The sequence below is a fragment of the Alligator sinensis genome, unplaced genomic scaffold (assembly GCF_000455745.1).
Source record: "Alligator sinensis unplaced genomic scaffold, ASM45574v1 scaffold348_1, whole genome shotgun sequence".
NCBI classification, from domain to species: Eukaryota; Metazoa; Chordata; order Crocodylia; family Alligatoridae; genus Alligator; species Alligator sinensis.
In genome coordinates this window covers 1,399,142-1,415,306 of record NW_005841932.1, presented here as the reverse complement: position 1 = coordinate 1,415,306, position 16,165 = coordinate 1,399,142, and positions in this window count along the sequence as shown.

Below are 16,165 nucleotides of genomic sequence, written 5' to 3'. Positions count from 1 at the left end.
CTTTCCCTATCTTTGATGCCAACTACATTTGTCATGTGGTAGATACCTCTATTTGTGAAGACTAAAGATATTAAATGCTTTAGCTTTCTTTGCATCATCTGTATCTAGATTGCCTTCTGCCTTCCTGTTTCCTTGGTCTTCCTCTTATTTTTAGCATTCCTTTTTACTGCCTTATGTCCTTGGCAAGTTGTATCTCAAATTATTCCTTGGCTTTCCTAATTTTCTCCCTATGTATGTCCGATAATCTTATGCTCTTCGCAAGTACTATGACTAAGTTTGCACTTTCAGTAAGCTTCCTTTTTGAGCTGCAACTCATTGAAAAGATTGCTGTTTAGCCAGGCTGGCTTCCAATTACACTCCCCATTCTTCTGTCACACTGGGATAAATTGCTTCTGTGCTGTTAAGAGGATGTCCTTAAGGTGTAGCCAGCTCTTCTAAATCATTTTACCTCTCAGACTTCTGTCCACTAGTTCCCTCAGTTTGCTAAAGTCTGCTTTTCTGATGTCCACTCGGTATCCTTCCTTCCTCCCCTTAGGATCTTGAGCACTATCATTTTATGGTCATTTTCACATCAGTTGCTTTCCTCCTTCACATTCTCAAACAATTCCTTCCTGTTTATGAAAAGCAAGTTGAGTAGAGTGTCCTTCCTAGTTGGTCTGTCTACCACCTGTATCAAAAAGCTATCCATAACACACTCAAATAATTTTCTGGATTCCTTCAAGTCTTGCAATTTGGAAGCTTCCCTCAATTCTTTGACAGGAGGATTCATAGAATCATAGAAAATTAGGGTTAGAAGGGACCTCAGGAGCCATCTAGTCCAGCCTCCTGCTTAAAGCAGGACAATCCCCAACTAAATCAGCCCAGCCAAATCTTGGTCTAGCCAGGTCTTAAAAACTTCCAAGGATGGAGATTACACCACCTGTCTGGGTAACCTGTTCAAGTGTTTCACTACCCTCCTAGTGAGAATTTTTTCCTAATAGCTAACCTAAACTTCCCTTCCTGCAACTTGAAATCATTGCTCTTTGTTCTGTCATCTGCCACCTCTGGGAACAGAATGGCTTCATCTTCCCTGTTTCCTTTTCTCTAGAGTAAATAAGCCCAGTTTCCTCAGTCTTTCCTTATAAGGCATGTCCCCTAGCCCCCTCATCATTTTTTTTTTGCCCTCTACTGGACTCTCTCCAATTTGTCCACATCCTTTCTGTAGTGGGGGACCCAAAACTGAACACAGTACACCAGATGTGGCCTCACCAGTGCTGAATAGAGGGAAATCATTCACTTCATCCTCCTGGTTTGATGGCCTATAACAGATGCCCGCCATAACTTCTCTCCTCTTTTTTTCTTTTCTTTCTCTTTATACCCACCCATGACCATACTCCAATCATGTAAACTCTCTCCACATCTCTGTAATTCCAGTTACATCATATTTTTGTGATTGTGCCAAGACCTCCACTGCTTCCTGGACAATTTAAGGTATGCAAAGTACGGATTATATAAAATAATCTGAAATACATTGGAGTAACCTTGATAGCTATTGGGTTGAAGATACCTAGGAACATTAGTTTGCAATGCATTATGTCCTCCTGATAAACCACTTCAGAACTGCTTATGTAAATATAAAAACACCACTAAGTGCACTGGTACACTTGTACCCCACTTTGATTCCTGCTCCACCTAAAGCCAACTGCCTGGAAGTGGCTAAAGAATTTATTGTCAAACGATGCTGAGAGAGTTGCTTGGCTTAAGGGATCATTATGATCTACCTGATCCCTTCTAAACTCTTCATTCCACAGATGCTAATGACCCTCTCTTCTTTTTACTGGTCTTGACAAAGCTGTCCTTTGTTCCGCAATTCTTCTGTCTGTTAGCTGCTCCTGGTAATAAAGCTCCTATTTCACAGACCTGCAGATTGTTTATAACTCATTCCAATGAAGTTATATTTGTTTTGTTCCTGTTTAATCTTAAACTAAATAATACAGCCATAGGACCTTAGCATATCAATAAAGCTTCTTTTTCATTTTTAACTGAAAAACCTGTGTTTATATGTGATGATGCACCTCACCATCTGCATCCCCCTTTTCAAACTTCTAGATCTGTCCGTGAGGTGACTGCTTTAGGCTGTGTTATCACTTTTACTAGCAAATTGAGATTTTAGAGCACCAGATAAACAACTGCAAACACCTAAATTCATTATAGCCTAGAGTCCAACACCTGTCCAGTGACTGGATATCATTATGCAAGGACATAACCAAATGGGGTTAAATAGAAGAACACGGTTGAAAAAGGAATAAATACTTTGACATCTGCAATGATACTCTGGGCTGTAAAAAACTAAGAGGAGGGATTATTTTTGCATCCTTTTGAATGGCCATGTGTGTGCTATTTCTATCAATTAAACCATGTTGCTATTAATCTACAATTATCACATAACATTTTGGAACTGGTCCAGTAGCAGGAAATGATGTATACAGACCCCAAGAGGACTATTTATAGCATGTGTCCAGTTGTAAAAAGATAAAGGAAATGTTTCCATTGCATTTGCAAAACAGATTCTAGGGAAAGCAGCTATCCCCAGCCCCCAAAATAAAAAAACTAAATTGTTGGTCATGCCCAATGCAGACACAGAAAAGAGGCTTAAAGTTGACATCTTACTAAAAACAGAGAAAGATACAAGAGTGATCATTCGAATTTAGGGTAGTGCATTATCTTCTCTTCATTGACTGTTTTATTGTATATTATAAAAATGTTTCTGAGTCCCTTCATTTGCTCATTCTTGTAAAACACAGGTCTGTCAAGGCAGCTGGACATGTGAGTTTTATAGTCAATTAGCATAAGAAACCATATTTTGGTTATTCCAAAACCTAGGATAGTTTTTTATTGCCAGATCATAAAAAAATTAAAATATTTGGGGGGGAGGGTCAGTTTGGACATGAAAAGCTCCAGTGGAGGACAAAAATGTTCAGTAATCTATTTTATTTGAACAAATAATATCCAGGATGCAATGTCTCATTTCAACATTGTGTGCTAATACCTTTTGAAAATCAGCACTTCAGAAGGCACGTTTAACAGGTGTTGATTTACAATGGAATATTATTAACTATATGCTATGCTATTCATTTCTAGTGAGATTCGTGATATGTCATGAATAACGGTCACTCATAAACATAAGACACTTAAGTAAAGTACTCTGAAATAATGATCCTCATCATTCTCCTATTTTCAGCTGTTTTCTGGACTGCCATCATTTGACAAGGTACTTCAGATTTTTTTCATCAAATTAAGCACAGGTCATTCAAATTTTTTTTTCATTTGGCATAATTAGTCGGCCTCCTTCCAGAGTCACAGAATATTATAGTTGTTATCACAAGGACACATAGTCAAAAGAATTAACATATCTCATGCATGAAGGATGTGGACAGATTGAAAAGAGTTCACTGCAGGCTGACAAAAATGATTAGGGACCTGGGAAGCAAGACTTATGAGGAAAGGCTGAAAGAACTAGGGTTTTGTCTGGAGAACAGAAGACTAAGAAGGGATTTGATAACAGGCTTCAATTATCTAAAGGGCAGTGATAGACAGAATGGAGATTGTGAGGTCCCTTCCAGCCCTATAAACCTATGAACTGAATTTTAAGTTACCAACAAATTTAGGACTTTGGACAACTTAGTTAACGTCTTTCTGCCTCCATCATTCAAAACTTTAAAACCTGGGCAACAAAAATGTTTTCTGCTGAAAAAAGGCTGCTGAACTGATGCTGAATTTTCCTTTTAAATAATTTGGGAGGAAGGATGAAGGAATGTGGAAAAAGGTCTTCAGAGACCTGTGAAAATACTGGTTGTCATTTTAAATATCCTTATTTATCAAGTCACAAGAGCATCCAGTATTCCACAGGGAGATGCAGTTCCACAAGCTATGAGAAAAAACACTTCATATGGGAACAATAGGATAAATAAATACTATTTCAGTCCATTTATAAAACATTTGAACAAAAGCAAAATATCTATGAATAACAATTAATAGGACATTTTGGCCATAAAACTCTGGGCCATAACAAACTCTGGAAGTTGAGGGTGAACAGCACTTAGAAGAATACTTACCTCCTTGAAGGACAGAATTTGTTTCTCCAAGCATAGAAAATAGATATCACTGATATCTCTGTGTAGTAGCTGAAGATGAATACTGAGTTGAATGGTCACTGCTGTAGTGGGCAACTGGGTATCCTTTAGTAATGCTGCTTAGGTCATGCATGGAAATTGTGCTTGTGCCAACTCTCTTACCATTTTTGAAGGAATGCTGAGTGTATGAGATTTTCCCCCTCTTTTTCTACACCTGAAAAACAATACTGCTACTTGGATGATATTTCATTTTCCTAAAACAGGGTAATTAGTACTGTGTCATGAGCTACCCATATTTTATCAAGGCTGTTTTATGCCATATTAGAAGTTAATACTCTGTGCAATTGCTTATGACCCTGCTATTGCATGGTTTTTCACTTAATGTCATGAGACACAGTCCTCAATAAAACCAGTCAGCAGAAAATATAAGTTGAGTTAACCTTTAGCATAGATGTATAGCCTTAATAAAACTGAGGTAAATAACAGCAGAACAATAATCATCCTTGTGTAGTTGAACCCAGCAGAAAAAAATGTTAGACTAGATAGATTCTATTAGGGGTAAGGAGCTGATCTTAAGAAACCAAAATAAGTTCACTCCCAGTTCCACACAACAGATTCTTATATAGTTAAAACCTCCCCATTAATACAGAATCCCATTCGTTCAATGTAAATTTTTGAATAGGTTATTCAGTGATTTTTTTTCTCTCTTTCTTTCTGGCTGATAAAATGTATATTGTAAGTGTTCTTTTTTATTCTTTGCATTCTTAAGGAGGGTATCTTGTGACTGATTTATTACTTTTCATGATGTAATTTGATTCTACTAAATACTTTGTTTTATTAAATACTTTTTGTCGTATAGATGTCACCTCTTCATGTCATCTTTTCATGTCTCTAGTGTATAGACTAATATTAAAATTAGTATGAACATGCCTATTATGTACATGATTTTTTGGCATTTTCCATGTTTGTCTTTTTTAATGTTCCCACAGTTATAAATTTTGATTGTAGCTAATTCTGTACCTTAACTCCACATCTTATTCCTTCTATCTTCTTTGAATCTCTCAAAATTATTCCAAACTGTAGCTATTGTCTTTTGAGCAACTCATTTCTCTCTTGCCTCCATCCTTCTAATGCCCATTTAATTTCATGCAAACATTTCAAGTCTGTGGGTGCATCTACACATGAAATGCAGGCAAAGCAATAAACTCTGGTGCTTGTTGCACCAGAGTTCATTGATCCCAAGTGTTATGTTTTCACATGTGCCCAGGAACACAGCACATTGTGCCAAAAAAGAGCAGCCCTGACTGCTAGTTAGCCTAGGAGGTCAGCCTGCTAACCCAGGGTTGCTCCAACCTTGCTCAATGTGCTGCGGAAGGGCTGGCTGCAGCACAGGGCTGCTCCAGTGCAGGGCTAGCCAGCAGGCAACCCCACACTGAAGCACCCTCATGCCCCAACCAGCCCCTTCTGTGTCTACATGTGCGCTGTTGTGCACTAAAGAATGCTGCCACAAGTTAGTACTTGTATTTACAGTTACTAACTTGCAGAGATGTTAATTAGTTTCCTGCAGCCTGATAGGGGTGCACATGTAGACATTGTTGACTTTACTGCGAAGCTAATTAGGCAGCTCCACAGTGAATGTCTTCTGTAGATGCACCCTATAAATACGGTTCTGGTCCTGACAGCTAAGACACAAAATTCAGATGAAAACTGCTTATAAAAACAAAGGAGATTATAAATTATGGTTATGAAATGAACTTCAAAAGATGTTAATCTTAATGAAGTATTGTATGAAATGAAAAGCTCCTTGAAAAATTCAGAGAATTTACCAAAACTAACAAGAAATTTGATGACTTGCTTCCTACTTTTGTTATCATTATTTATTTTCTATCCCACTTCCATATTCCTTAAACAACTGTAATTTTGTAGTTCTGGATTCTGAAAAATATAATTTTAAAATCTAGATCAGTGTGTTTTAATAATGTGAAATAAGTGAGTGAGAAAAGCAATATACAAAGCATGTAGGTCTGAATTTGGAACATAACTTTATTGATCATGTAAGGTACAAGAACCAAAAAAACACTTTTAGTTAATTGGAAGCATGCAAGTGTCCTTTGAGAATGGTGTAGTAGAATAACAAACCTAAAGATTCTGTGGGTGCATCTACATTAGTGTAATTAGTGCAATACAATAAGAGTCCAGCAGTCTGTGCTGGAGTTTATTGCTCTTGGACACTGCATTTATACATGCACCTGGGACCACAACACTTTGAGCCAGGTCAAAGCAGCCCTGGCTGGAAGAAGGGTCAGGGGGTCAGCCTGCCAGCCCAGGGCTGCTCTGACCCAGCTCAGCGTGCTGGGGACGAGGGTGGTGGGAGTGGTGGGGAACAATGGTACTCCAGTGTGGGGCTAGCCAGCTGGCAGCCCCCTCACTGAAACACCCTCATACTCCAGCCAACCCCATCAGCATCTACACATGCATTGCAGCACGCCAAGTAACACAGCTGCAGGATAGTACTTGTGTTTACAAGTACTAACCTACTATGGAGTCAATTAGTTTACTGTGGCCTAATAGGGCCGCATGTGTAGAAGCTGAGACTTTACTGTGGAGATAATTGGGCAACTCTGCAGTAAACTCTCTTGTAGATGCACCCTGTGTGACATGAATTAATATATTACCATGCATTGCATTGTGATACCAACCACACTGAGAACTACTTCAAGAAAGAACGAGACAAGAAGGGGCATAGAATTACTTACAGTAGATAACACACAAGTGTGACTATTCTCACTGTTACCAATATTAATATTTAGAGTGTACTATAAACATGAACAGAGATTTAAATAGTTAATCATAGCGTTCACATGTGTACCTGGGACTACAGCACATGGAGCTGGGGCAGAGCAGGCCTAGCTGGCAGGGAATCCAGGGGGTCAGCCTGCCAGCCCAGCTGCTCCAACCTAACTTGACATACTGCAGAGGGGCTGGCTGGGGCATGAGGGTGCTCCAGTGAAGGGCTAGCCAGCAGGCAGCCCCCACAATGGAGCACCTTTGTGCCCCGGCTAGCCCCATCAGTGTCTATATGTACGTTGCTGTGCACTAAATAATGCTGCCATAGGACAGTACTTATGTTTACAAGAACTACCCTACATTGGAATTAATTAGTTTACTACAGACTAATAGGGCCGCATGTGTAGATGCTGAGACTTTACTATGGAGCTATATAGACAGCTTTGCAGTAAACATCTTGTGTAGATATGCCCATTAAGTACCAAAAGGTTTTATGAAGGGCATGTCTTGGTGATTTAAAAGCCAATCTCAAGCGATTAAAAAACCCCAAAATAATTAGGCTTTTTTTAGATTGTGACCATAGACTGTTACTTTATGTTTTTCTTTTTTCTTTTTTTCAATTTGTGGTATTTTAGTGTCAATTTTGTGTGCACCATAGTTAGTTTTCAGTGCTGCCATTCTTTCTGTTGATGGCTTAAGCAAATCAAATAATGGTTTTAAAGAGATTTTTTCCTATAAAAAATATTAGTTAAAGGAATATATAATACTATTGGCCTTAAATGATTTATGTTTTCACTTGTCCTTTGGGACCTAGTAGAAACTGTAACAATCTGCCCTGTGTAAAGGTTCACCCAGATCTATACTGTTTGACCTACACTAAAGAACTTTTTTATGACATAGTCACAATTCCAGCCCCAACTTCTCCTTATTCTAGCTAAAAGTATCATTGATCATTGATTGAAACATATTCTGGTAAAGTATACTTTACGGACCATGATTTGTCTTATGAATTTAATTAACGCAAATTCTTTGGAATAAAAATGATAGTATTCATCATTTACATATGTATTTGTCTGATAAAAAATTATTAAGAATTGAGTTGGTCACATCTTTTCTTAATATTGATTTTTAGCAAGAGAATCCAAATTAATCTTTTGTCAAAAATCCATCCTCATTTTCAATCAGTTGTATAATTGAACAAAAACAATACATTCAGTGTTACAATTAAAAATAGAAAATGTGCGCTATTTTTCCCATTTTCATGTCAGCTCTAATAAAGTACTTAAATTAACAGACCTGGCCATTGCAGGCCAAATTCTGGCTTTAAATATCTTCATGGATTTTCCGTCGACTTTGAGGGAAGCTACAAGCCTCGGCTGCAGAGCAAAACAGCATGCTGTTGTATACAAGAAAAGTGAAACTTAAGAAAGCAAGCTCTTCATAGCCCTTAAAGTAGCACTAGAAACAATAGTCAAGTTGGCAGTCTTGATGGCTTCAAAAAATACAAATCTGTATTTTTCACAGGATCACATTATGGCAAAATACATTCACATTGGCACACTATTCTGTAACTCAATGCCATGTAACCACTAACCAGTATTGACAGCAGCTTATAAAATATATATCCCTTATTAACACACACACACACACACACACATTCTAAAAGAGCTTTAAAACATTAACTAATTGTAATATGTTCTGTGTTTATAATATTTATGAATAACACTTATGTAGAATAATAGAAAAAAATAGGTCTGGAAAGGATCCCAAAGGGCCATATCTCCTTGCCCAGGATCACTTGTCTAAATTATTCCAGACAAATGTTGGTCTAATCTATACTTAACATTTCTAATGGTGAAGATTCCATATGGATCCATATTCTATATTAATATTATATGGCTGTGTATTAGCCACCTGCTAGCTGTAAAAAAACTGAATTGCATTTAGTAGTGTTGAATTGATGTTGCAGCCAAGATGGTCCAGGAAATATGTGAGGAGCAGGGCTTTTTGTTGATATGTTTTACTGAATGAACTGAATAGTTGGGAGAGAATTAGAGATTCGGGGAACAAAGCACTTTTCCTCAGGTCACTGGTTTTAGCAGTTTTAATGCAACAGAATCTACCCCATCCCAAAGGATAAAATATGCACAAACATCAAAGCTTCATTGTGATGCTTTACTGTAGAGCTAATAAGTCAACTCTGCAGTAAAGCACACGTGCAGGTGCGTGATGTGTGTCTGTGTGTAGGAAATAGAGAGAAAGAGAGAGCGAGTGCTAGAGTGACAGCAAGAGTGAAAGTGAGCTGGCTCAGCTATATGAAGTAATTACTCATGACTTTAAATAACTTTATGTGGGTATTGAGGGCAGTCCTTAGCAGGTGATTTTCTTTAGATGCTTTGATAAAAGTAAATAAAAATATATAAGCTGCTCACTGACCTGATTCCTTCTTGGAGTTGTGGTTATGGATTCTATAAAGTCTAAAACAAGGAAAATAAAAAATGATTCAAGTTTTAGAAGGGGCGGGGAGGGGACAGCGGGGGAAAGTGGTGCACGGGGCAGAGCCAGGTTCTACTTGATGCCTTTACTTCTGTGTCTGTTGCTTTTCATAATAATATGAGGAAGGTACACTTGTACAATAGGGTCTAAATATGCAAGGATATACATGTACATAATGAAGCTAAGACTAGTTACTAAAACACAGAACACAGTGAGCACCATGAGAAGGTTCATAAATTATTTCAACAAATATATATATTAATGTGCATATACTGCATCTGTTCTTTAAATACACTGTTGTTATTTTCTTTCATTAATTTTTACGATAACAATAGTGGTAATAGCTGTCATTTTTACGAATGGACTATCTTTGTTCTGTGCCTTAACGTCTTCAAGTAATATTCTTTTTTGTTGAACTCCTTTCTAATCTCATCTCAAAGATGATTTCATGTTTTTGCTTTGTTTATGTATGTAAAGAGATCAAAATGCTCTCCATATATATTTTTTTTTATCAATTTAAGAAAAATACACTCTAGTTACTGAAACTTGGCTTGTCTGGAAAAATAGGCAGGTTTCATGACTGCCTCATCGCTTCTGTCCCAGAAAAAAACATTAAATCAACATTAGCCAACAGCTTTCTTCTGAGACTATACAGTTCCTGAATCTTTGTCCTCATAAAAAGTCTTCATTGACTTATGATATAGATGCCAATTATATTCATAATCTCACTCTTTTATGATCTGCGTTCTGCAACTTGACGAGGCACAAGTAAGAATATGAAAAATGTAAAGACAATCACATTTAAAGAGATGCTTGCTAGCTACCAGAATTCTTAACACATTCAAGAAAAAAGGGATTACAAAAATAGAACAGTTTAAAAGTTATCTAACATTGGTGTGCCTTTCCTAATATGTATCAATGACAGCTAGGTCTTGATTTAGAGACACCAGCACGTTGAGTGCTTAAATCTCCAGCTCATGTCCAGAACCTAAATCATGCATCCCATATACATTCCAGCCCTGATCCTTCACTGTTCCAAACCTGCTTGGCGTCATGGACTCCTAGGCTGGGTGCAATCTCTGGAACTACTTCAGAATTACCATCCATCCCATTCACTGGACATGTTCCTGCACTCAAAGCCACCAATGGCAATAATAGGTATAGAAGTTTCATTAAAATCTCTGAGGCAAAGGAAAGATTAGTGTCAGTCAGTCTGCAGGATCAAGATTGACTTATATTACTGATTTAATTTAGATACCCTATCCTATACATGAGCACTGAACTTCTTGGGTTGCTGTTGTCTTCAGCCTAGTTAAGACGGCTATTTTTCATACTGTCACTAGAGCTCAATTATTCAATGCTCTGCTTCTAAAATTGCCATCATCTTATAGTCAATCAGTAACTAGAGAAAAAAGTAGCTATCATTCTTTTATGTAACTAATTAGAATTTTTAGAATAATTAAGATTTTAATTAAAGACATTCCCAGGTGCTGCATTAGCAGCTTGCTGGTTCTCTAGGCAAAAAAAAGAAAAAAATAAACCTATTTCTATTAGCTAAAATCTACAAGAGCTGTTGGAGGGGGAGAAGAAACTTTGAGGTATATAATCTGGCAACAAGACCCACTTCCTTCTGAGGTGTCAAATTAGAATTAACTGACATCATGTTACAACCTGATTGCCTTCTATGAAAAGGTGACTGGTTCTGTGGATGCGGGGAGACGGGTGGATGTGGGGTACCTTTATTTTAGCAAGGCTTTTGATACAGTCTCCCACAACATTCTTCCAGGCAAGGTAAGGAAGTATGGGCTGGATGACTGGACTGTAAAGTGGATAGAAAATGGGCTGGAGCATCGGGGTCCGTGAATTGTAATCAATGACTTGATTCTAGTTGGCAGCTAGTATCAAGTGGTGTGCCCAAGGGGTCAGTCCTTCGGCCAGTTTTGTTCAATGTCTTCATCAACAACCTGGAATATGGTTTAAAGTACACCCTCAGCAATTTGAAGATTATACCAAGCTGGAGGAAGTGGTAGATACACTAGAGGGTAGAGCTAGGACTCAGAGTGACCTAGACAGATTGGAGGATTGATTAGGCCACAAGGAATCTCATGAGGTTCAACAAGGACAAGTGCGAAGTCCTACACTTAGGACAGAACAATCTCATGCACCAGTACAGGCTGGGGGCTGACTGCCTAGGCAGTAGCTCTGCAGAAAAGGACCTTGGGGTTACAGTGAACAGTAAGCTAAATATGAGCCAAAGGTGTCCACTTGTTGCCAAGGCTAATGGCATACTGGGCTGCATCAGTAGGTGTGTTGCCAGTAGGTTAAGGGAAGTAATTATTCCATTCTATTCAGTACTGGTGAGGCCACATGTGGAGTATTTTGTTCAGTTTTGGGCCTGCCACTACAGAAAGGATGTGGACAAATTGGAGAGACCCCAGTGAGGGAACTGAGCTTATTTAGTCTTGAGAAGAGAAGACTGATGAGGGATTTAATAGCAACTTTCAACTACCTGAAGGGTGGTTCCAAAAAGGATGGAGCTGGATTGTTCTCAATGGTGGCAGGTGACAGAACAAGGAGCAATGGTCTCAAGTTGCAGCAAGGGAAGTTTAGGTTAGATATTAGGAAGAATATTCTCATTAGGAGGGTAGTAAAACACTGGAACAGGTTACCCAGAGAGGTGGTGGAATCTCCATTCCTGGAGCTTTTTAAGACCTGGATAGACAAAGCTTTGGCTGGGATGATCTAGTTGGGGATGGTCCTGCTGTGAGCAGGGGGTTGGACTAGATGACCTCCTGAGGTCCCTTTCAACCATCATTTTCTATGATTTACCTGTAATACTTTTCTGAGGAAAACATTTCCCAATTTTCCTATAATCACCGGTGGCATTAACAATTAAGATCATTAAGCTTCATGCTTCAATAGAGCTCTAAAAAAGGAATTTCATGTGTAAGAATGCTTTAAAATGTGTTTGCACTAATGCAGCCTTCACATGTTTTTGGATGGTGGGTGACATTTTGTGGATTATCAGCCCACAACGGGAATCTTTTTACATATTGCAGGTCCAATGTTAGATATGAAACATCAGTAGGTGCTTTCAGATTATCATCTTCTGCCTCTTCTGTTACATTGTAAATCTTAGTATTTGCAGTAGCCTCAACACCTGAAAGTTGCACACAACAGTTGAATAAAATAATTGCAATTATTGTTCAGATACTTTATCGACAAACACTTTGACCAGCTAGAAAGTTTCTCCTGTATCACAAGATATGATTTGTCAAATACATGAATTTATAAGAAAATAAAAACATAGCGAATACAAGTACCTTAAATACTATTTCACTATTTCTGTTTAGAATTTATACCATTATCCAGCTAGCCCCTTTTTGTGTTGACAAGCCTGAGGGACTGAGTGCTTTGGAGGGTCCCCAAGATCTCCGCATTTTAGATTGGCGAGGCTTCCACTGGAAAGCATTTTGTCAATTGTGCTGCCTTGTCTAGATCCTGTGCTGCAAGGTTCCATCCAGGTTTATTTGGGGCAGGGTGGTGGAGGATTACTAGGTGCTGTGGAGTCTGGCTCTGTGACCACCCCTACCCATGGTTTCTGGGTGGCTGGGTGCTCTGTGGGCCCCCTAAGAACTCCAAAGCTTTTAAACTCCTGTCCTAAAAGCTGTTTAATCGATTCCACCTTTCTTCTAGTGCCCTGAAGCAGCTGGGTCCCAAGCTCCTTTGGGGTGAGGGAGTGAAAACGGGGGGGTTGCCACATGATGAAAGGGGGGCTGTGTGCCCCCCTACTTCTGGGGGGCAGGGTGTATTGGGGGATTCACAAAGATCTCCCCTTTTTTGTTTTTTCAAGACTTGCACTGGAAAGCATTTTAGCAATTTCTCTTCACTGCCTAGACCCTGTGCTATGGGTCTCAGGCTCATTTGAGATGAGTGGTGGAGTGGAGGGGTAGCCACATGCTGGGGGAAGGAATTGCCTGGTCCCTTGCTTGTGGTGTTGGGGTGGGGCAGGGGGCTGTTGTGGTGGCTAGGGTCCTACCAGAGACATGAATTTGACAACGCGGCTTTCCAGGGCAGGGGTTTGAAAAGCTTTGGAGTTCTTGGGAGTCCCCCACCCCCAGCACCACAAGCCAGGTGGTATACATACCCACAGAAAATGGCAATCCCTCCACTCTCAATACCAACTACTTCAAATGAGCCTGAGACCTGCAGCATACTGCACGGAAGTGCAAGTGACAAAATGTCTTCCAGTGCAAGTCTTACAAAAACAAAAAAATACCCCCATAGTTCAGGGCGGGGCAGAGCAGGGATATCCTGGAGCACCCAGTCCCCCTGAAAATCATGAGCAGGTCATCACACAAACCCTCTAGTAATTGGCTACCAAATGAATGCTTAAGTGAACCTGGGACTCCTGTCCAGGGTCCCTAGCAGAAAAGTGAAACTAGCTTTCTGCTTCCCCACCCTAGAGGATTGTGGGTTATATAATCAGTATAATCCTGGCTACATACCAGAGCAGGCCCTTGCAAGCATGGTTTTGGAGGTGAAAGGTGGGGATCAGTGGAATTTGGGTTACCTAAAGGATTGAACAAAAGCTAAACACAGAAATGTCTATTTCCACACATAACATAGAATTGATTCAAGGAGGACCAGTTCAAAATAGCACTTGATTTTCCCAGTGTGCTTTTGAAATGTTTCAGGAAGTTTAAATCGCTCTTGTGGTATGTACATCTAGACTCCTGGGTTTTGAACTGTATATAGAATGTTCCAAGCATTACATCTCTCCATACCCTTAGAGCCTAGCCCTAAGATGCAGGTATAAGGTATAATCATTGTTCCAATATTTTCTTTTGCTTGTTTATTCTTATATCTCTATCTGTATCTTAGCATACGGTTACTGATTTCTTATGTTTGCTCTTGTTTCTATAACAATTTTTTTTGTTATCTTTATAACACACACTGTCAATGATAACTGTGATTTGCATTTGACTATACAGGCAGACTTCTCCCCAGGAAGGGGGGAATATGTCTTTTCTGAGTGCATAACCAGACAAGGGTGTGATCCTTCTAACTGGTAAAATCTCTTCTGCTAAGAGCTGGCAATACCTGGGTAAGATTATTAAAACTGAGTTAGGTACAAACATCTGGGTAGATTAGGGGGGAGTTAGATCTCATTAAAAATGACCATCCAATCTCATTTAGTTTACCCAGGCGTGGACCTTACATTAGTTAGGTAGGTCTAAGTGCAAACTGTACAGGAGTTCAGGACAGTTAGATCAGTCTAAAATGGCCAACCCAATCTAAGTTAACCCTACCTCTGAGGCACTGGCAATGTGTAGGGAGTGCACACAGGTGCACATGCACCCCATGAGATTGGCGGTGCACCCCCTGAGATTGGCCACCACTGCTTATGCCACCTGTGGGCAGTCACCATTCGCCACCCTCCCATTCCACTACCAACACTGTCGGTGGTGTCTACGGGCAGTTGTCAATTGCTGCTGGCTGCCAATGATGCTGCCAGCAGCTTTTGTGGATGGTCACTGATTGCCAGTCAGAGATCATCATCCCTCCCTCACTGCCAACACCACTGCGGCTGCCTGTGGAAGCTCCCTGTTTGTCGCCACCGGGCCCCCACAGCCGACACTGCCTGAGGGTGGTCATCGTGCCCCCCAACCTCAGGAGGCACACAACATTCATGATCTGAGGAACACCTAATTTAGTTCAGGTTGGCCATTTTTACACGGGGCTAACTGTATGGGTCTTCTACACAGTTCCCAGTGCAACTCCATGGCTGGAAAAGCCCAGCTACTGGACACAACCCCAGGGCTGTGCTGCTCCCAGTAGCAGTTTCAACAGTATTTGCCAGTGCTGGACACTGAGCAAATAAGCTGAGGTGGGGAGAGGGACAGGTGGGATTGGGTGGTTGTTCATCTGGGGGTGGGGAAGTCAGGGGGCTAACAATAGCCCCTGGTTCCAGGGGGTGGTGGAGAGATCCCCCCCCATCCCTGCTCTGGACCCCATGAGCTCCCCTGAGCTCCCCAATTGCCCCTGGACCTCAGCAACACCCTGGGCACCATGATTATCCCTCCAATCCCCACAATACCTCCCACAGACCACCAGTAGCCCAGTCCCCACTGAGGATGATGCTTGCCTCCTAAGCCTCCCATAGAACCCACCTTCCCCCCCAGTCCTCCCAAGATCCCCCATCCCAACTTACCTTAGAGTGAATGACCATTTTTAACTCAATCTAATCTTCCCCTAACCTCCTCAAATGTTTGTATGTACCCTGAGACACCGCAGGGCAAGGAGTTGGCTCCTGGCACATCTCAGTCTGTTCTCATTGATCAAGCAGCCTGGGCAATGAAGGATGAAGGGCACCCCTGAAGGTATGAGAAGACCCCACAGGTATATCTCAAAGTTGCATCTAGTTTCATCTGGGTTCAGAGTGTGTCACATTCACTTTTTAAAATAGTTTAGGAAGTTAAATAATTCAACATAAAATTAATCAAAAAAGTCAGCATAAAATCATTGTTAAGACATCTTCCTACTTGGAATCCTTCATCACATTCAAAAGGTGTTCAAAAATTTTGATTTACCTTGAGTGTTTTTAGAAATAATCTTTGTTTACTTTGGGGGTTACTCTCCAGTTTATGGTTGTATTTTTATAGAAATTCATTCTAATTTCTAACTATGGGATTTCTCTCTCAGTATAACAAAATAAGCAATTGTGTATTTATTCTTCCAAGATATAAAAAAGAGGTTGTCTAGTCATG